Source organism: Cebidichthys violaceus, unplaced genomic scaffold, assembly GCF_023349555.1.
Source record: "Cebidichthys violaceus isolate CVI_PGR_0920_01 unplaced genomic scaffold, fCebVio1.0.p SCAF_25, whole genome shotgun sequence".
NCBI lineage: Eukaryota > Metazoa > Chordata > Actinopteri > Perciformes > Stichaeidae > Cebidichthys > Cebidichthys violaceus.
The window spans coordinates 304,972-327,473 of record NW_027176428.1 but is presented as its reverse complement, the minus strand read 5'-3'; the positions used below and the strand labels follow the sequence as shown (position 1 = coordinate 327,473).

Below are 22,502 nucleotides of genomic sequence, written 5' to 3'. Positions count from 1 at the left end.
TCTGATTGGCCAGCTGCTTTTTTGGCAACACATGTACACTTACTCTCCTGCCCTTCCCTGTATCTCTCCATTTTGCAGACTTGCATGCCTTTTATACATCTGTTGTTGCACTCCCTCCATTGTTGATATGATGAAGTGTTACGGCACATTGTGAGAGAAACAACTAGGGCACTTTAACCACTCGGCCAGCCCCGTGTTGAGCTGCTCTCAACCTCCAGGGCTGCTTTTATACCCTAGTCCATCACCTAACACAGACTACGGTGGAGTGAGTCATATAGAATTGCAGGCGGCCTATTAATGTACGGGTAAATATGAAATCAGGCAAACTATAATGTCCAGGATGCAAATGTTCACGTTAAAATTCTTCTTTTTAGGTACAACTCTTGCAACACATATGGCACACATTAGACACTGTGTGTACTATTGTACACTTTTTTCTAAACCGAACCAAGTAGTTTTAACCAAAGTGTGACTGAAAACTAAAAATCTTAAATGATGCTGGTTATGTACGTTTTTGTTTTGTTTATTACTGTTATAATGTCATCTCTCTGCCTTGTTTATGTTGTTCTTGCTTAAATTGTTTCTGTTTTTACCATGTAAAGTGTCTTTCAGTACCTTTTTAAAGTGTTATACAAATAGAATATATGATTATTATTAAATAAAATAAAATAAAATTACAAGTCATGTGAGAAAATAGGCTTCTCCCCATCTCCTGGGTGGAAGTTCTAAGTTTGATTCGTCCACCACCACCTCCTCCCTGCATGCACCTTGTCGCTCTTTAAACTCTCTCCTATTACTGTGAAGAAAGCCTTTCGACTAGCTAACTATTGCTAAATGAAGTTGCACGTTCAACTTGGCCGGGTGCCAATAGACACTCCGTAGTGTGAACGGAAATGTTGAGATTCATCTTTAATCCTCGTTTTACCGCACAGGTTAAAATGGTGGGGAAAGTGAGCGCGAGCGTACAGGTGCATCCTCCGCCATCAGCGAGAGCCCGCGGGCTGCACGTCGCGCGCTGATTCTGCGGAGGATAACACACAGTGGGCTGGGACTTGAACGCGCTCAGATTGTCTCTGACCCTTCTCCTGCTGTCCTGTCCTATCCGCTGTGCGCTCTGGACACTGGACCCCCCCCCCCCCCACCTCGCCTCTCCTCCTCACCGCGCAGAGCTCGACGCGCGCAGGCACAACAGATGGTACAGTACTACAGGCTGCAGGAGCGCAAGAATTTGACGAAGAAGTACTTTCATTCCTCTCAACTTCACAGGGTCGTTTAGTATAATAGGAGTAAGGGGGGTTCTCCGAGGACAAACTCGACTTTGACAGTCACTGGATCCTACGTTTAGAGGCGGAATTTGCTGTCAAGGTAAGTTGGGATGCTTTTCTTTTTCTTCTTCTGAATAATCGATCAGCAACAGAATGCTGATAAAAAAAAGCACGAAACACGACGACTTCAAATGCTCCCCCCCCCCTTCCGTTATCGATGTATCTGAGACTATTTCTAAAACTAAGCATTTAAGTTTGTTACATAATATTGTGCAGAATGAAGACCACATGGATTGATGCCTGGCGTCAATCAACCCACCATTAGATCTAATGCCTAAAACAAACAGGAATACTTACACCATTAGGATGGAGACAAATCAGTTTTTAGATATAGATGTATTATTTTCACACTCCATTCCAACAAAAATGTTCCCTAAACTAAAAACGTGCCTAAAATCATTTCTTGCAATTGAGACAAATTGACACCAGTGAGTTTTCTTTGTTTTCGTTATTGGTGCTTGGCAAACTTTATAGTTGCAGCATGAATGCAAGAATGAATAGAAACATCGGAGCTCCTCATCATCCTGAATTCCTATACAGGAATAAGACTCTTTTAGTTCTTATATCCCAGGAGTTTATAGCCGACAGCACTAAGTCTTCACCGGCTCCACAGGCACGCATCTGTGTGAGTGCTGATGCTGCAACTCTGTGGGGATGCTGATGCCACAAACACTTGAGCGACATTCAAACACACAACGATCATTTTCAGTGACTTATGTTGAGCCTCCCACAGGGAAAACTTTGAATGCGAAAAAAACCATACAGGCACCATTGTGTCAAAGGTCGGTAATGTTCTGTGACGTTGTGTTTTTTTCTTCTTCTCCTTTTCTCCTGAGAAGTGGCTGGGATTAGAAAGCAGCAGGCTTTAAAACAGGGCAACCTCACTGCTCAACAGCGGCTGACGATACAAGACTTTTAAATAGAAATGCAAGACATCTAATTATGACCTTAATGGAAATTAAATACCCTTCTCACCCCACCTATAATGTGTCCTTTCCATTGAGAATTTCTGAGGTTAATTTTTTTTGTTTGTTATACAAAACACACACGCGCCGATTGACCTTTTTACACGTTCAAATTAATTACCCATTTGGAAATGTGCCATAATCAGGGTTTTGCATTCTGCAACGGCTCCGGTTCATAAGGAAGAACTCCTGCTACACACCAGCATGCAGTGAATAGATAAGGCTTTTACTGTAACCGCCTGCGAGACACTGACACTAATCTCTCTGAACTCCTGCATGCTCCCTGCCTCAGAAGAACATTAGAGAGAGCGGGCACTCTGACATTTAGTTCTAGGATTTAATAAGACTTAGACTGGCCTAATCGAGTCTCAATCTGCCTCTTGACATTCATTATTATGAATCCACCATTTAGATCGAAATTCAGGTATGTACCTTATGTAACAGCAAGCCAGCTGAGCCACAAACTCAGATTTGCCCATGGGGTGGGAAAAACCCCCCACTAGGGGAGCATTTCTACCTTATAGGTGGATGCCAGTCATCCATATGTCTTTAAAGGCCCTTTAAGATGAGGGATGCACTCAGGGTAACCACTGAGCTGTATGTACAGTAATGATTTGTTCAGTCCCAGAAGAGGTCCAGACCTGCGGTGGACCCCAGGTGTTCCCGTGGCCTGCAGCAGCTACAGGGAAAGCGCAGCAGACCGCCACATAGCCTCGCAATTTGCACACAATTAGATCCCCGGGGAGAGTCACTCGAACTCTGTGTTGCATCTGCTCTCTGTGTGAGCCGCTGGCACGACAGTGAGAAGAACTCGAGATTGCTTTAAAAAAAAAAAGGCGACTGCAGACGAACAAATGTGCTAATGCTGGTGAAATAATAGGGGTAACAGTGACGTTGCAAATGAATGGAAATAAGGCCCTCCTGTATAAAATAGCTGTGGGATCAATTTCTGAAAGTCTCATAATTCCATGCTTCCTCTACTGCACCAATCAATGTTGTTTTTTTACTTTCTGCCTTCACTAGTCCTGTGGTTCTCTGTATGCAATGCACATTGCACTGCGCCAGCATCCTTTGTTTTTAAGATATTATACTTTTCCTCTTTCTTGCGTGTGGCTTCCTTTGTGCTCATGAAAAACGTTATGGGTGCTTTGAGAGTCCTCAAGACACTAATGCTGCTGTGCAAGAGCCACGCGACAAACTTCACGCGTGCTCCTACACACATCGTCGTAAGTACACGATGCCGAGTACACGTACTAGATCAAAACACACACACACACACACTGAGCAGCAATATTGAGGCATAAATTGGCATATACTGCAGCGCAGATATCATGTGGAGAGCCAGAGAGATTATCCAATACCTGAGATACTTCTACTTTTCATTTATAGAGACTGTGGATGCAGCGATGCCATTTGTGTGCCTAACTTTAACGTGTCAGCCTGAGAGGACATGGTCATTTTTTCCTATGTGGAGAGCAAAGTACACATTTTGACACCGAAGCAAAGGAATTGTCACTGAGCGGAGGCACCGCTGCTGACATTATTGGAGCGCCAGAGATGCTCCCAATGTGGTGTTTCATTATATTGTCGCCAGAGTTTGTGAAAATAAGAGTAGAGGGTCTTTGAGTATGAGTGAGGGACCTGTATTCTACAAGAGAGGGGGGGGGGAGACAACATCCCTCAAGTGTGGAAGGGTTAGATCTAAAGTAATAAGATAGGACTGTCTCCTTTTATGAGAACTGTAGTGTGTGGACTGTGGGTGTAGTCTCTCGCTTTGAAGAGGGGAATCAAAAGCATGTGGAAACTCAGCCACTGCAGAGGCTGAATGTTGTATTGACTTAACTTCACCATTGTTGGCATGCAATTATATATATTTTTGTATGTCTTCTCTACACTCAACAGCCAAACATAACATGAAATAACACGATACACGCTTTCTCCTTTCCAAACAGCCTGCAGATGTATTCTGCCTCATAATTGTGACGTCTAGCAAATAGGAATATGATGCCTTGAATATCGGTTCTAGCAGAGCAAACGCAACCTGTAAACTAACAAAATCGATCACGTCGACATTCAGTACCGCATATGTTTACGGCTACCACCATTACCTCTGATTCAGTGCTGGATTTTTTTTTTTTGGTTAATGGGCTGTCCGTCCATCCAACCCGGGCCGACGTTGTCCTCACATGACTGAAGCCACCAAGCAGAAATAAGTGATGGCACGAAGTCCCGAGACTAACTGCAGCAACACATTTATAGCTGTGTGTGTGTGTGTGTGTGTGTGTGTGTGTGTGTGTGTGTGTGTGTGTGTGTGTGTGTGTGTGTGTGTGCGCTCTTACAGTCAGTGGATCGATATCGTGCTGTGAGTGAGGGTGAAATGAGAGGAATACTACAGTGAATAAATCCTGCAGTGATACCTGTAGCAGTCGTGTCATGCAACATCCGACGGTATGGGCTGCTAATCTCAACATGAAAGAGACGAGGCTCTCATTCGTGACAGAGATGATGGATGCATTCAAAGTGAACACTACACATCTACACATACAGCGTATATGCATACATTAGTGGATGATTGTCAACATCCTTATAAGAGTTCATTCATGCATAGTGAGCGGTTCCCTGCCGGGTTCTTTTTAATCACAATACCATAAATGTAGTAGTCGATTCCAATACCAGTTACATTTCATGATTCTCGATACCCAAAAAAAAAAAAATCCCTTGTGCTTCAATACACACTCTTTTGTTTCTCGCTAAAAACTCAAATTTACAAGATTCCATTTGAACACATCATGATACATACTACACTTTATCCGAAGCACACATGTACTGAATAGAGTTTGAACGCATCATGATGTAGCCCAAATGTAACCTCTGTTAGCAGTTAGCTCCGTTATTCAAAATGAAGTGAGACAGGCAGAGAACACGGCACCGGTAACGGTAGAAGGCTTTGCCGTTTTAAATTTGAAATACGTTGCCGCCAATCCGCAACGGAACCTAAAACCGGATGTTTGCATTAGAATGTTAGGGTATTTTGTAAGCTACATGTGTAACTTGAAATATAAAAAAAAAATATTAGACATTAAATACTTTTACGTCATATATTTTGTCATGGATGTTTCGTTGCACCGTCCTTCCTTTCCGCAGTGTTTGTTTGTTTTCCCCGTTGTTGTCCATCTGTGGTTTCCGCCTGCCTGATTCAGTGCTTGAATGCAGCATCCAGCAACTCAGCTCGCTGGTTAGAAGCACGAGTCGCTTCACGAACATTCAGTTGCGCAATGCTAAAAGCGGCTAGTGGCAGCTGCATTAGCCTTGAGCAGTGATGAGGAGCGTGCTGCAGAGGTCTGGTAAGCTAAACTTCTTTCTTACTCCACATCCCCGGGTTGTTGTCATTTTTAAACTTGTAACTGACTCAACTGACATTGCTTTATTTATTAAGTTTTTGCAGTGCCCTCTGCAGCCACGAAAGGCTTTATACAACTCTTTTCACATATGTAGTAGTACTCTGACTTTAATGTGTACAATTGGTTCCTTTTTAAAGACCTCAAACACCTTGTCAGAATCAGAACCGTATGTTGCACATACAAGGAATTTGACTAGGTGGATGGTGCATACCATTAAACAATCAACACAAAATACAAAACATGATTTAAAAATAGAAACATATTGACATTTACGATAAAATGTAAAAATATGGTAAATAAACAAACAAATTGTGTTAGTGAACGTTCTCTACCAGAGGGCCAGCGGTTGAATCAGTCTCTGTTCTGTTCTGGCTGGTTGCTTCTTGTCACAGGCGTGGGAACAAGTCTCTGACACCGACTCTGTCATCAGTCATTAAGGGTCGTACAACACGAGTTACCTTCTAATGACACGTGGTGCTGCCTGTACTGTTTGAGGGAAGGCAACAATTAGTGTCAATTAAAAAAATAAATCAAGTCAAAGTCATCAATCATGATTAAGAGAGTGGAAACGTCCACTCAAAAAAGAAGAAAAAAAAATCAAACAGGAGTGTTTTCTGGCCTCAAACCTCATCTTTAGTTGGCGCCATGCATCTTCAAAGAGCCACCCTGCCAAGCATCCACAAATACAAAAATTTTGAAGGGGAATTTTAAATGGAAGTGGATTAATATTTCACCTCAACATTGACTCATGCTGCCACTGTAGACATTTTCATCTTGCGAGCCAGTCGCTTACGCAGAGGCGTGCGGTGACGGTACCGCGGCCTTCACCCGGCACATCCTCGCCTTTCCGCTGTGCATCAGAAGCGATGGGCCTCCTATCTGGAGCGTTGCCGTCCTCACCACTGACTTTGTCACCCCAGCTGCCTGCTCTGTCACTTTCTCCTTCACAGCCGCGGTGTCGGTAACAGGGGGGTTGACACGATAAAGGCCAGTCGATTGTCGGAAAGGTATCATTATTGATTTGTGCTGTTTGCTGACTGCGTCCTGAAAGAAATAAGATGGCATTTTCCGTGATATGTGAGCGCGCGAGGTAATTTCTCAGGTGACATTTTATGCATCGACTCTGCGGCGCGGTTCCGCTCTATGCAACAAGAAACTGATGAAATGGCTTGAAATTTCAGTGCGAAACACACGCAAGCTACTGTAGATGTAATGTAGAAAATGTTATTATTTTCTGGGGGGGGGGTCGAAATGAGAGCTTCCAGGTTGTGTTTGTCATGTTTCATGTGTCAGTCCTGTTATTGAATTCTCGCTCTTGTTTAATATCTCCTCTACATGTTGTACCGGCCTTCATGCAGCGCAGGTGAAGGACAGGGGAAATCTATTTTCATTAAAGTTGCATGACAGACCTTGAAGACAACCGTCGGCTGCGCGACTGCGATCGATGCTGCTCCCTCATGCTTCCGGTAGTTTGTCGCCGTGGAGACGCACAGGTGTAGATGTGCTTTGAGTTGACCCTTGAACCGTGAGTTAATGGCGCTCTGGCATCGACGTGCGTCCACTTGTTTTTGGACATCTTGACAGGGAAGCACGTTGAAAGGTCGAACAGGCGTCATGATCCGTGTTTTTTATTTTTTTATTTTCTGGTTTTGAGCTGGACTTTAAACAGGATGACAAGCTCAGCTTTGCTCGTTTGCAGTTTTAAAAGGTACAACGGTGCAGGTTTGGCCTCTGGCTAAACAGAAGGACGGGGGGAGAAGGGGCTCGGTAATAGAGCAAGCAACTTCTGTACAGACAGTATACGATTAAATCCGAAATCTTTATGGTCTGCCTCGACAGAGGGAGCAAAATGGTGTCTTTTTTTTCTTTCTTTTCTTACAAAGAACACAAATGAATCCCATGTGCCCAGCAGGCTTGATCGCTCACAGTACGTTATGTTATCGTTATTTGCAAATAAAACCAAATGATTTAACTGTTTAATTTTGTGCAGAACAAAGACTATTTATGGGCATCTGGCAGGATCTTTATTGCCTCAGTAAAAATGGACATTAAAACAACAATCATTTATTTTCTTTGGCCCTTTGGAGGAAGCGGAAACGAGTTGTGAACATTGACATGTCATCGCCTTTAATGTTGCTGCTGAAGTTGTCGTACAGTTCGGACTTGTTTGCTCATCCAGCAACATTATCATTCATTTGGAGTTGTGTTTCTGTCCCCCCCGATGAATGTTAGTCTAATATTCTCTGTCTTCTTTAGCTCTGTGTGTTTCGTTTCTACCAACTCCAGAGGAAAATATCCATTTCTTAGGCTGGGAAAAAGCTCCGCTATGTTCACCAGCTAGTCTCTTAACTGGGTCCGCCTGCTGTTTGGTGCTGAGCAGGTAATGTACAGTGGGTTTGTAGAGCTTCTTCTATGAATACAAAAAAGAAGAAGAAAAAGCTGCCTGCTGCTGTTGAAATTGGCGCTATGAGAACAGCGAGAGTGAACCAAAACATTACGATTACGCTTTTTGACACAAGGTTGAGACCTTTTCGTAGGCAGTCTGTCACAACACAAGTCCTCTGGTAGCCTGTAAAGATCCCCAGATGGACAGTGTACAGTAGTACGACAGACTACTACTGCTATAGCCCAGGGCACGTTCTCACTGTGTGTGTGTGTGTGTGTGTGTGTGTGTGTGTGTGTGTGTGTGTGTGTGTGTGTGTGTGTGTGTGTGTGTGTGTGTGTGTGTGTGTGTGTTGTGTCTGAGGGAAGATATTGTTTACAAGAACCAGAAACAAGTTCTCCCCTGAAGGTGATTCATTAATTAGACTGGAAATTTGGCTTTAATGAGATGCAGCAATTTCACATTGAATGAGATCCGTTTGGCGAAATCTTCGTCAACACACAAGGAGGAGGGAAACTGGGCTGAGGGAACAGGTGGCAGACTTTAATGAGCTCATCCAATAAAAATCATTCAAAACAACCGTTCCCTACTCCTCTCGCGTGAAAGGCACAATAGTAACACTGATCCCCGCGGTAACGCACATGAATGTTTTATCGCCGCTTGCCTGTTTTGAAGACATAAACAAACCTCTTGGACCAAAAAGACAAACGCCTTCTAAATTTAGCAATACGCAGCTTACAACATAAACCCTCCTCCCAAGCAAACGATGCTTCTCTCTGCGTTGAGCAGAGACGGTACTGTACTATGATGCCACACTGAAGGACTTTGTAACCAAGGCAACTAACAACAGGCGCAGAGAATGGTCAGATTATCCGGTGAAGTATGAAGAGGAAGCGTTTAACATTTTTTTTACATTTTTTTTTTTTTTTACATAAAGCAAAAAAAGAGCCCGAGCTGCCTTTAGATCTAGGCGGCGCATTAAAAGCTGAAAACACCGGTGGTTGTTACACTTGTAGCAGCCTCTCGGGTGCGTGTGGTGAGATTGTATGGCGAGCAGAAATCCCCAGAGGGCCGTTTAAACACGGGGCTCAAAAGGCTGAAGGGGCGTAGCTGAACACGGGGCTGGAGATGAGCTCATCACATGCTCCACGGGAAAGGAGCTCGCTGGAGGTGGATGCCTCCATTAGCGACAAGGATTCACACCTCAGTCATTCATCTCACCACCTCCCACCGCACTGACCCCCCCCCCCCCCCCCCCCGTCACATGTTCTGAGTCACCTGGCTCCTCGCCACTCCTCCCTGCTCACTCTCTCAGCGTGGTTGTATGTCCCCTCGTGAAGCACACTAAGAGCAGATTAACTGTATCGCTGCCTAGACAAAGCAAGGAAACAGAGGAAAGTATATTTAGGCACAGACTGCTATTATTGACTGGAGAAAAGGCCTCAGAGATGTGCTGTTTTTTTTCCCCGTTCACGTGGGATGAAAAGAAGTGCACGAGTGCAGCTTTGTGGTGGGTAGTACGTTTTTTTTTTTTTTTTGTGTAGAGCGGTGAGCCTGGTCCTTCTAGCCGCAATAACCTGCGAGCAGCGCCGAGCGTGCACCAGAGGACCAACCCGCGTTACGACTCCGATTGTCCCAGCATGCATTTGTGCTGCAGACATGGATTTAAATGAGTCCGTCAGTTCAGACTGGCTTTATTGTGCCTGCACAGTTGCACGGTGTTTCTGCCAGGAACATTGTCGTCATGAAGATAAAACGAGAACAGCCACACATGTCACATATGACAAAACAGCTGACGGACTGGCGTCGTTTGAATGAATAAGAGGGCTTTTTACCCCAAAACCAAAAATATCTACCTCATGGTGGCACCGGACGGAGTTTCAGGCACTGAAGTTGCCAAAGTCAATAGGATAAGAACTTAAACAGAACTTAGAGGTGAACTATTGGTGTTTTCACAAAATGTTTACACAATGATCATTTTGATGAATAAACATCAGTGATGTGGATATAATAACTAAGTGGGTAAAGGCAAATATTAAAACAGCTAGAATAGCTGAAAAAACAGCTAAAAAAATCAGGAAAACACAACACTTGTTATCGCCATATTACGATATCCAAAATCTAAGATGATATCTGGTCTCATCTCACGATATCAATACAGTATCAAAATATACAAAACGTAGGTACATACTTGACATATTGGTAGGAAATCTGTTTGAAAATGGCCATGATCACGAGAGACCAAACAAACATGCATAGCATGTAGTTTTACATGTTGAGCCATTTTGAACAACAGACTTTCCTTCTATATGGAGGCAAGAGACTAAATAAATAAGGGACGACGGAGGTGTTGACAGCTGTGTTTGATGAAGTGAACATCGCTGGTGTGTTTTGGGATCAGATGATAATCTGGTGAAGGAGTGTGCATGATTTACACGTCCTGCCTGAGCTTTTTGCTGAGTGGGTATAAAATAGTTGGGAGGCAGGCATCAGCTCTTTTTCCTCTCTCTCTTCTACTTTCCTGGTTTTAAGCATGTTTTCCCCCTCAAATTATTATAAGTTCTGAGAGAGAAAGTTATTTTGGCTCTAACTTGATGACGCTTCAACTGAAAGTAAAAAAAAAAGTGTAGAAGAAACCTACTGCATGGATTAATTACATAACGCTCGGCTACATACAGTACAGTAAGTGGAGCAGAGTGCAGCGCCGGTCCAGCAAAGATTTGGACCGGGCTCCGTTTCCCTTTGAGAAGGACAAATGTGATCACACTGAGGGTGTGAAACATGCATGAATGCTTAGAACAATTTAAGCATTGGCTGAAAAGCCAATGACGTTTTCTTTCTCTTTTTTTTTTCGAGCAGCTTGGTGTTTTTTGCGTGCGTGTACAACAGGAAGTGTAGCCAGCATGGGGATGGGGTTCGGTTGGCTCCGCTGAGGAGCAGGTGGGCCTGACTGGTGGGCAGGCGGTGCTGTGACTCCGCCGGGACCATCGAGCCCATATGCAGGACAGCTCCCCGCCCCTCACTGGGTCTGTGCTTACAGCGGGCCGCAACACATGCGCTCACCCCGGATCTGAAGAGCGAGAGCGCGTCCTCCCAGCAGGCCAAGTCCTCTCCACACCAACAAGAATATGTCGCCTCTTACAGATAGTGTGCCGCTTCACCCGTGTGACCACTGCGTATCCATGGAGACTGGGCTGTTATCTTGCATTTACACCCATTTCAAACTTGTTCAGCCACTGCAGTGTTGTTCAGTTCTGCTCGGATGGTCTACAACAGGGGTCACTAATAGGCGGACCGCGGTCCTGACCCGGACGCCGTTTGTATCTGGACCCCGGACCTATAACCGATAGATAATTGAGAATTATTACATTTTAACCGGCGCAGCTTTTCCAGCCTTTACGGTACTCGTTCAGCGGTCCAGGAAACACACAGACCAATTCCATGTGTTGTAAACCATCTCATGTGACGCTACTTGGCCAATCAAATATGTGTATTCCGATAAGCGTCGCCCTCGAGTGTTGATAAATTATTCAATTGAACTTTCTATATTTGAAATGACAGTCAGTTGTTGACTACATATGGACGTTAATACAACTGTTAGGCTACTTGTGTGTGTATATATATATATATATATATATATATATATATATATATATATATATATATATATATATATATATATATATATATATATGGGACAAAATCATCGCGCAAGTTGGACATTACTGTGATGTTCCGGACCTTTGCACGAGGAAATTCTCTCTAACTGGACCTTGCTTAATTTGAATTGAATACCCCTGTTCTACTAGCTATATACTCGCCAGTGGCTTCAACATCTGTTTTACCTGCACAGGGCGAGAACTACACTCACTCCACTCTACTGTAATTCGGGAAGCAGCACGAAAATCAGTGCGAGCTGGCTTCTCTCGCTAAGTATCCAAAAGCACACAGCAGTGACACAAACCTAATTTCCACGAACATTCTGTCAAGAGAGATTACGCATCCCTCATCACTGCTTTGGGTTTTCTCCCCCAGAGAGAATGGCTTGTAAATATGAAGAGGCTGTGGAGAATTTTACAGAGCTGACTTACATTAAGCTTCTGTAGGTGGAAACTAGAGCGCGGTAACCTCTCTGTTTTCCTGACAAAAAAAATCCTTATAATATCGGTGTTTTATTAATCCTACAGCAGCTGTCCTTCTGCAGCCAAAGCTTTATGAATCACAAACATGAAGGGGGGGGGGGGTTATTATTCTCGCGTGTGACACGATCAGTGAATTAACCTGCTCTCACTGCACACGCCTGGAATCATCAGGGCATGACAGTGTTCTAAAGACCTCTGCAAACATCCTGGATATTTACGCCCGCGGTCTTCTATCTGCGGGGCGTCTGTCAAGTCGTGTCTGATCTAATTAGCGACTTTTGCCGCAGTTTACCGGTGGCTCATTTGCGCGTGGGCCACTCAAGAGCATTGGTCCTATATTTTGTGATGACTGTCGAGGTGGAACGGCTAACTCTGTTGTTTTTACTTTGGTTAAATCATACACGGTATTTTGCTCGTGTAGCAAAGATTATTGTTGTTATTCTCACAGGCTCCGCCCTGGAAATGGTACTGTGCATCTACGATAGCACCCCCCCCCCACAGCTCGCTCGCAAACACAGAGTAACCGCCTATTTGAAAGTGCGACGCTCACAGTTGCGCCAGGGGAGAGTGTGGCTGTCAGATCAAGGTACTGTACTTTATTACAAACACAGACTCACAGTGCTTCCTTTAAACAGTGCCAACTACTTTGATAGGAATCCTTAAACAAAGGGACATAAAAGAAATGGATACAGTTTAACAATCAGGAACACCGGGAGGGAATTTCTTCAAATTTCGGCACAAACGTCCACTTGGGCTCGAGAATAAACTGATTGTATTTTGATGGTTAAAGTTTACTGTGACCTCACAAAACACGTTTGTGGCCGTCACTGAAGAATTCATATGCTGTTTATGACCGATTCACACAAATAAAATAGGATAAAACGATGCGAACGTCACCGGTTGGCGGAGGAATACAACCGTGAGGCGGTCATTCTAGTCACGCCTTATTTATTCATTTAGTTTAGAAACTACATGACTCAGCAATGCTGTATGTTTTTAGTTTTTCTATTTTCTAGGAAATATTTCTTCCAACACACGTCAAGGTTTAGCGGGGTCAGGGTTATTATTATTATAAACTTTTTTTTTTTACTTGTTTTACAATGGATCATAAAATTCAAGGTTCAGATCGTATCACGGACCAGAGTGACGGATCGGATCTTTACAGTTTAGTCTGTGCTTTGTTACACACTGTTACCAATGCAGAGCGAGCTTTGTTGTTGATGCACGCCCACTCACTTTCTTTAATTAATGTTGTCTTACTCCAAATATCATTGACTAGCACTGAGCTTTTTCATTCATTCTTCCTGACTACAGTGGTCAGACTCTTTCATATTTTATGTAGTATAGTAGAGAAATGTTTACTCCCAAGGTTTTATAGTGTCAATCCAAACCGACCCATACAACCATGAAAAATAAATGACTTGCTACATTGAAATGTGGGGGCTGTGTAGCGTTTCTACCAAAACAAATGTGCTGAAAAGATATTTCTAAAAAGATGTGAACTCTCGCCGCAACCTTTTGAGAAGCAATAGAATGATTTATATTGATCGACAACGACGCACAAGTTATTGGAGCTTGGTGCAACAAGGAATCAAAACATTACAGACTGTTCTTTTGAGTTGGCAGGAGAATTCGTATACCCACAGTTTTCTAGATTTTACATATAAAGTAGAATAATATCTTCAGATTGTCATCGTTAACTGTGCTGCCGCACAAAAAAAAAGGGAAACGGCAGAACGTGTTGAGACAAGCATCGCATTAGCCAACACAAACTGATATATTATCATTGTTCCATTTTCCAGGCTACTCTCCAAAGCAGCAAGCGTTAGAGAGAAATCTTCCCTTTGATTTCACACCAAGCCCTTAGACAACAACAGCTCCACAGCTGAGAACCTCACAACACACTTCCAACAAGCAGCGGCATGGTGAAGCCTCTCCGTGCCGTTGCTCTCTCCGAATAAAAGAGAATTTAAATGAACGAGCGGATGGCTTTCACGATTGGACGTGGAGCTAACGGAATCTAAAACTGGATAACTGGTGAACAACAAGGAGGCTCGTGTATGTCGAATCATTACCTCCCAACTGGTTTTCATCTGTTGCACTGCGTTGTGCCGATTCGATGTTGGTTTCCAGCTAAAACCAATAAATTAAAAAAAGGCGGTGGGGTGAGCCAGGTCAATTTCATACACATGAGTTTGCCCTGCCTTTGCACAACAACGTTAAACCTTCCACTGCAGTATTCCTGTTTCTGCTGACTCACTGGTTTAGCTGAATATGAAAAATCTACTTCACCAGAGCTCAAGTTATGGTAGTTAGTGGAGGGACTGAGAGCAGCTGATCTGTATTAAAGCATCGCTTCATGCCTGATATTATTGACCTGATTGGATTTACATTTCCCACTATTACACATTTTTTTTGTCAGCTTCCTTTGTCTTATACACATGTTTGATAAGTTTTCAGCATCGTCTGATCTTTCACGAAGCACGTTTTGAAGTATTTTGCTAAAAAGTGCAGCCTTTGCGCTGCCCCGCTCCCTGTAGATTGAGGCTATTTCATTAGCGAAAAGACATCACATAGAATGAATCTAAACCATGCAGATACCCACATCTTCATCACACATGCGTTGCCTTTGAGCAACGCATTCATCACAGCGCATTCGGTTTCGGTTGTGCCGGACTTCAGACAAAAAACCCCTCCAGATCTGCCTTGTGTTAAACATCAGGCTCCGGGATGCAGCCACGGCAGCCTCAGCACCCCCTCTTGTCAAAGGCATTTTCATGCTCTCCGCTTCCTATTTTCAGTTCAGTGAAACGATGATATAAGAAGCCTCCTCTCCCCGGTGGAGAATGGAGCTGTTCAAACTGAATGAGAAGAGAGAATAAAAGATGGAGCCAGCACGCAACGCTACGCCGAGATACGGCGGAAACTAATGAGAGCATTAGACACAATCTATTTACTTTACACGGGGGGGAGAAAACACAACACAGGGAGGAGGGTGCTGGGAAGGATTTGTTGTCGTATAAGAGTTAAGACAAATGTGGTGTGTGCTTGTGCCTGCAGAAAAATCCTTAAATCTCTTTGCCAGAAATACATTCAGAGATATTGTATATATGTTTATACCACTTTAGTTCAAACTGAAATGCATCACAACATCAAGCGCCACCACCAAGTCTGAATTTCCACGTATCTACTGAAATATCTCAACATCTACCTCTCAGCACCTAATTCTGTACAAACATTCAATGTCCCCAGAGGATGAATCCTGCTGACTTTGGTGATCCCCTGAATGTTCCTTTTAGTGTCACCATTAGGTTGATATTTTTTGTATTGTAGAGAGATGTCTCATCGACCGTCGGATGGGTTGTCATAAAATTCATGAAGACATTCATGTTGCCCAGGGGATGACTTTTAATGACTCGTGTCTTTTCCTCTAATCTTTTTTTTTTTTCCTCTTATCCAATGAAATATTCTCACATGTGCTCGTTCTCTTGCATGAAGGCGGGCAGCCGGGACAGAGTAATGTGACCACCATCTGTAAATCTAGCTGGCTTAATAACCTACAGCATGTGTCTGAACTACCCCCCCCCCCCCCCCCCCCCCATACGCACACTATTAAGCTAGCACTCAGGGTCATTCAAATGTAGGAGGCTTTATTGAACAGTGAGTCTAATTCTATGTCTAACAAGACAATACATTAATACCAGCTGCTTCGCGCCTGTTGGATGATACGCCGTTGGCTAAGATCGACTCCTGCAGCGGTTCAGCTACAGCGCAACACAGTTTCACCACAGAGAAGTAGCTCATCCCACAACGGGGAGACAGCCGGCGTGGTGTACTATTGTTTGCTTTCAAATGTTATTCATTTACAGTCTCCTCCTGTCAGTTTCATTAATGGGCTTCCTTGAATTTATCGCTCATAGCTTGTGTCGCTTTTTGCGCTATCAATTTCACAGTCAGCACTCTGAGGGGACTTTCAATTAGCGTAAGCTCGACATTCAAACCGAGGCCGCTTTATTCATCCCCGCCGTTAGACGATAATATTTCATGTAATGCCGATTTTAATGCACTGCAATTAAAGTTTGTGTCCACTGAAGCAGGACGGAGGAACTGCGAGCTAATAAGACTGGCAGCGACGTGTTGTAGAGACGCTGGGTATCCTCATGTACACAACAGACCTGTCGTCTTCTTTCTTTTAAGTCAAGAGGACATTGTTTTCTCTTTATTATGGTTGTGTCATAAGGTGGAATATAGCTTTTAACCTTAATGTTTTTAAACATTACAACGTCTCAAACGCACCATTACAGCCACAGTTTGAATTCATTTTTATAGGACTATAGCTTAAATTAATTTAATGGTGTATTTTTTTGTTTGTAGAACATATAATTACAAAAAAAATGGGTGCTATGTTTATACAGCCCATTTATACCCGGGTCCTCAGGTCTGATCTATGGGCCAATGTATTTTTTATTTTTATTTTTTTCTACCACCGGGTAGCGCCAAAATCTGAAATGTTCAAACTTTACACACCCTAAAATAAGTTACCAGGCAACAGCGCTCAAGGAGGTGCTTGTAGTATTTGAACCCTTTCAGATAGCAGCCGAGCGGGACTACTCGACGTATGTTCGACCCGGGTCGGACCCACTCATATGAGACATGTGCCTCCCTGCTTATCACTTCTTATTAGCATATTTTGGCATGACAATAAATTCGCTTGACATTTAATATCGTCTATAGAGCAAAAATACAGATGAAGGAAAGGGGCCCTTCCCAGAGAATATAGTCCATAATGAAAAGAGGAAGCAAAGCCTGTTAAAACGCAGAACATTCCCTTTTGTGAAACCATACATAGGCCTATAAACTATATATATATATATATATATATATATATATATATAAAAACACTTTTACACTGGAAGAGAAAACCTGTTGTTCTGCCTCGTATTCAAGTTGAAACTTTATCCTCAGATACTCACAGAGCTTCCTTATTTCTTTATTGTTTCTTCATTGTACAGTGATGGAGACACAGTGTAAATGAGTATAACTTCGTGGACCAAACTCTCAGCGTTTGCGTGGATGTGTGCACATCTGGAGGTATGTCGAGGTTCGTGTTCACCGGGCTTCTCAGCAGAGCAACGATGTCTCCAGTTGGTTGGACTCCTCATCCGTCGAGCTGTATCTGTAATCAAGGGCACTCTAAAACGTTGCACTTGACACCTTATGTTGCGATCCACGACGCTCACGCCAACACTCTCCTTCCTGCATTGGGACTTAAACGTGACATGAAGGTGCAGGGGTTTTGACAGCGGAGGCATTTCTTGGGCTAAAATTAGCAATAGCGTCTGTATCCGTTGCAAATAGGAAAGGACGCAAATGTTCTTGGTACAGTGCGGCGTATGGATTCACGCTGTAAAGCCCACATACGAGTGTGCACTCACGCATGCACTCACACACGCTGCTCTCCCTCGGGATGGATTGTCTGCAGCTGTTTTATCAAAACAAGCTGGCATTTGTTCTCACATAGTCTCTCTATAGGGAAGGCACTTCATCCTACCTGAAGTGCAATACACTGTGTGTGTATATACAGGCTGTCCAGGTCACTCTGAAGCACCCTCAGGCAGCCATACTGGAGGTCAACAGCAGCCATGCAGTCGTGGGTGGATTGCGTACAATGCAGAGCCACCGCAGGATTCAGTTGTCACAGTGTTTTTTTTTTTCTTTTTTTTTTTCTGTCCTTCTCCTGCTGAGTAACTGAATACTTAAGTATTAATTTCATTGCTCGTTAGCTATTTGCTCAATTTACTGGAACTGTTGCCATCAACGTGTCACTGTCTTGTTGTCAATATAATTACTTGCGGTAGATTGTTGCTGCAATTACCGTATGATTGCCACCATTAGCTGCATTGTTGAATTAGCCTGCTTACCGTCTCGTTTCGTGTTCCTACATGTTAAATACAAAAGGAGAGAGGTGGATGAGGTGGAGTTGTGTAAAGGAACCTTTGGTGAAGCTGGGCAGAGCGACAAAAGTAAAGTAACGATAATACAGCACAATTAATAATCGACCACGCTGGTAATAACACAGGCAAATTGCTGCACATTTATCAAACATGGACATTTATTGGGGCTTTTCACTTCCTGCTTTGTTCATTCATGTATTGATTGATGTATGACTTACTAACGTAAAACATGTTTATTAATGAGCACAAGTCATGAACAAAATGATTTAAGTCGTATCATAAAATCTCTACACAGCAAAATTTTGAATGCGTGGAGAAAAAAAAGGAAGCCTCTCCCCACTGGCAAGCCCACAATTACCATTCAAGCACTAGTAGCAGCGTCAGCTTATCCACTAGCGTGAATCACTTTAATAATTGATGTGACAAAACCACAGCATCTCTCATATTCACACTGTCTTCATGACTTGCAGGTTAAATAAACAAAAAATGGAGTTGTGCTTATAGCCGCCGCTCTGTAGGTCTTTGGTTATAAAGGGGGTTAGACGAATGTTGGCGCTGACAGGATTAAAGAAGACACCAAAGACAGGACAGCCGTAAGTTCCATAGTGAACACACTTTGATTTCACTTTTTAAGTAGCCAAAAGACACAAAGAGCAGCCACTGCGGTTCTGAGACGACGCTTCCAGGTTGTAATCACACGAGTTGATAACAAACGTCCCCGTGTGTTGCCTTGCCTAATTAAGGCCATGCTTCTTTTTTTTTTAAGATAATGGCAGCAGGTGAGAGGAAAGGCCTGCCTGCCTGTCCTGTGACGACGGGCGACATATCAACTACAGCGGAACTGAGAACCGCACAGTGTGTGTGTGTGTGTGTGTGACAAGAGCCTGCTGTCTCACCTCCCTGTGAGAGGGGGCTGCAACTTTGACTTGTGATTCTCGTGAAGCGCAAGGTTGAGCCTGCGGCGTTGTCGCCGAGAGCCATTCGCCAGAGAGAGAGAGAGAGAGAGAGAGAGAGAGAGAGAGAGAGAGAGAGAGAGAGAGAGAGAGAGAGAGAGAGATGGCACAGGAAGACAGAAGGAAGTGGGAAAGGCGCGAAGTGGAGAGAAGAGTGAGGGCTTTCTCACGCCTGCTCTCTGCCGCTGAAGACGCCACTGCGGTGTTTTTCTCATTCAGCAAAGAAGGCAGCAATATGAGTCGGATAGTTTTTTTTTAATGAGCGACAGCACACATAGAGAGTGATCGTTTTCTAAAGGCGACTGAGTGATTACGGCCTTGATAACGCCCTAAAAAAACCCCGAAAAGAAATATATAAGATGGTCTCCAATCCTCAAATGTGAGGTCTGGGAAACAAATTAAAAACGTTATGGATTCTTGAGAGATTCTTCGCCGACAAGCAGTTCAGCTGCTCTTAACTGTGATTAGAGGAGCTGAGGAGAGAAGGCTGGTTTTGGCGTGCTTTTGCTCCCAGCGCACTGTTAAGCGAGAGCCCCGGGACGCAGCGATTCCTCGGCACAAGAAAGGCACGAACCGCGGGCCCAGCGAGACGCACGCTGTGGAGAAGAAGAAGAAGTGTCGGCCATGAATAATTAATTCAATTGTGTATGCGCCAACTTTTAAAAAGCTTTGCCACCGTTCACATTCCGCACGCTGCCGATTGATGCAACTTTCCATCCCTTTTTTTTTTTTCCCGCCCGTCTCCTCGGCGCTGTCGTCTCCCGTCGTCGCGGACCTCTCAGCGCCTCCGCCGGCCCTGCAAAAGGTTGAAACGGCATAGCCTTACACGCAGCAATGCAACTTTAATTAGCACGGTAACCCCCCCCCCCCCCCCCCGAGGCGGTGCATGCAAAGTTTTATGTCAACATTTCCAAGCAGCCATTTCCCCTTAAAGTCAAATGTAAAAAGACACAATTCTTGTAAGTTGCAGTAATGAGGCGGTGTAGTGATGCTGCAGAATGTGTTTTTTTTTTTTTTTCTTTTCTTCCCCAGTGAGCTTCTTAGAACTGCTTCCATGAATACATTGAATGGCCGATGAATTAATGCAGTATATGCCGTATACTGTGAAATAATATACATATAAAGTGCTTTGATTTGGTCTTCTTCGGTGCCCAATTCTTCTGAATTTCTAGAAAAATATTCGGCGAACAGTGTAGCGTTGTCGTAGGCCCTGTCAGGGTCATGCGGTGACAGATTTTGATTTATTGCATAACATCAATATTCCACCTTGAGTGTACCGTTCATAGAGTAACTCTCAGTCAGCGCTAATGGATTCTGTTGGACCTCGGTTCAGCCCTTCATCCATGAAAGTTCACTCGGTGTTGGACAGCTTTGTCGCTAATGGGATTTTACTTTGACTGTATGGAAAGCAATAGCAATCGTTAGCACGTTCACGTTGGCCTGTTGTTGCACCCTCGGAGCATTAACAAGTGCAACATTATTATTCATTTCACACATAAATATTAATTAGACGGTTGTGTTCTAGTTGTGTGAGCGTTCCTGCTGGGATGCCTCCGTGTTATTTAAAATGTCTTTGGGCTGTGGCTGCCCTTCACACTTGGTACCTATTGGATGTGTTATGCGCTTTGACACTTTGACGTGAAAATCATCTGTTCAACGACTACGGTGTCTTAAAAAAAAACAACAACCCCGCTTTCAAAATGCCACGTTCACATCTGTAGTTAAAATCTTTTATGTCACATAAAATCAAAGTCGCGTCAGAGGAGATTTTACACCATCCGCGTTCACATCCGTGTCTCGGTTGCTATTCACATCGCACCTCTGACACTGCAGCTCAGTCTGACCTCTCAGATCGGGCCGAGGTGTTGTTCACCTCTCACTCCGAGCATGACATGTATTTGACATCGTCGCAAAAATAAACATGGCAGAGAACTTTAAACGTCTTGGTTGCGGTTGAAGCCTTACTGAAACTTAAAGTGTAACTGTTGCCCCGGTTTTATTTAAAAACTCTAAAACTTGAGCTTAGTTTCCTTTCAGCCTTGACTAAGTTAAGGGCTTTTCAAGTCAGGACTGAGCGGAAGTTCTTGCTTTCTGTTATCCTCCAGTCCTCATGTTTGCTTCCACTTTAATAAGCAGAGTTTCCTTTCCCTGTTTCCCTAGAACTTTTGTCACAGGAAGAGATGGGGGGGGGGAGGTAGGCAACCATTTGGGCGTCTTTCTCGCAGGATTGTCGCGTTGCCCAATTTGTGTTGACCTTATCTGCTCCTTTCAGCTGAAGGCAGAGTGCTATCGCAGTGTCTCGACCAATCCCAGGAGATCAGCGGGGATGAACGAAAAAGAATGTCAGCGATGTTTATTTCCTAATGGCTGGAGAGTCTGTCCTTGTGGGTCTGAGGCTCCAGCCGAACCCTTCAGGAACACAGGGAAAGCCTGAGAGGGAGAGTGATGGTGCTTTAGATAGATAGAGCTGAGCATCTTCAAAACAAAATCACTTGTTTGTCGAAAAAGCTCAAGAGTGGCTCAACAGTGCTTGGGGAAAGTGCTTCGAAATTTAAAATTGAGAGGGTTTTTTTTCCTCCCTGAAAACAGCTGCCTGAACCGAAACACGTTACGTTAGGATCGGAAAAAGCAAAAAGACTGAGCTGAAAGATGCCACCCATAGAGCTAAAGGGAAACTTGGGTGATCATGTCACACGACTCAGTGTAATTTGATCTATTGTTCAAATAAAAATATGGATTTAGGGCAGCTTTAAATTGAATGCTCTGAGTTTTGTAGTTGCACCGAGCTAATAAAAGTGCTTTCACACTAGCAAGTCTGCAAACAACCGTCACTTATAAATGCCATTCATATACAGCTAATTTCATATAGAGAATGTTGGTCTGGAAACGTAATGCAGCTCAGATCATGTTCTGTTTAGACATAATGAGAAAAAGTTAACACAGGGGGCACATTTTGGTCAATGAAGTTAACTTAACTGACCAAGTGTTTTAGGAGCCCAAACCCAAAATGGCTCGCTGTAATACTAATACTACAATGTCAATGTTCTTTGCTTTATATGTCCAACAATCAACCCTGATGTCTTTGATTACACTTTGTTGCAGTGAAAGATGTCACACTTTCTGGATTAGAAGACACTGAAGTTATGTTTCCTCCAAAAACATATTTGGCAAAGCAATTCACTAGTATGTCTATCTGTTTCCCGTTATTTAGGATATGGAACACGCAGTGGAAGCTGAGCATCCATCAAAATGATGTACAGTTGATACGGCATGCTTTTATTTGATCGTGTATTTCATCTCTCGCCGGTCAATGGTGTCTATAGTTTGTGCATAACTGTTGAGGCTCAGCACTGCTTAGGCTCACGCCGGTAAATCTGTA

General features: G+C 43.6%; 1 protein-coding gene across 1 annotated transcript in view; it reads left to right on the top strand.

Annotated features, from left to right (window-relative positions):
- The first annotated feature begins 1,139 nt into the window (after positions 1-1,139).
- Positions 1,140-22,502, top strand: part of LOC137879580 (caM kinase-like vesicle-associated protein) — a 36,089-nt gene continuing 14,726 nt past the window's right edge. The window contains exon 1 of the mRNA XM_068720395.1: positions 1,140-1,365. The gene's annotated coding sequence lies outside the window, so the exon portion shown is untranslated. The remainder of the gene's footprint in view (positions 1,366-22,502) is intronic.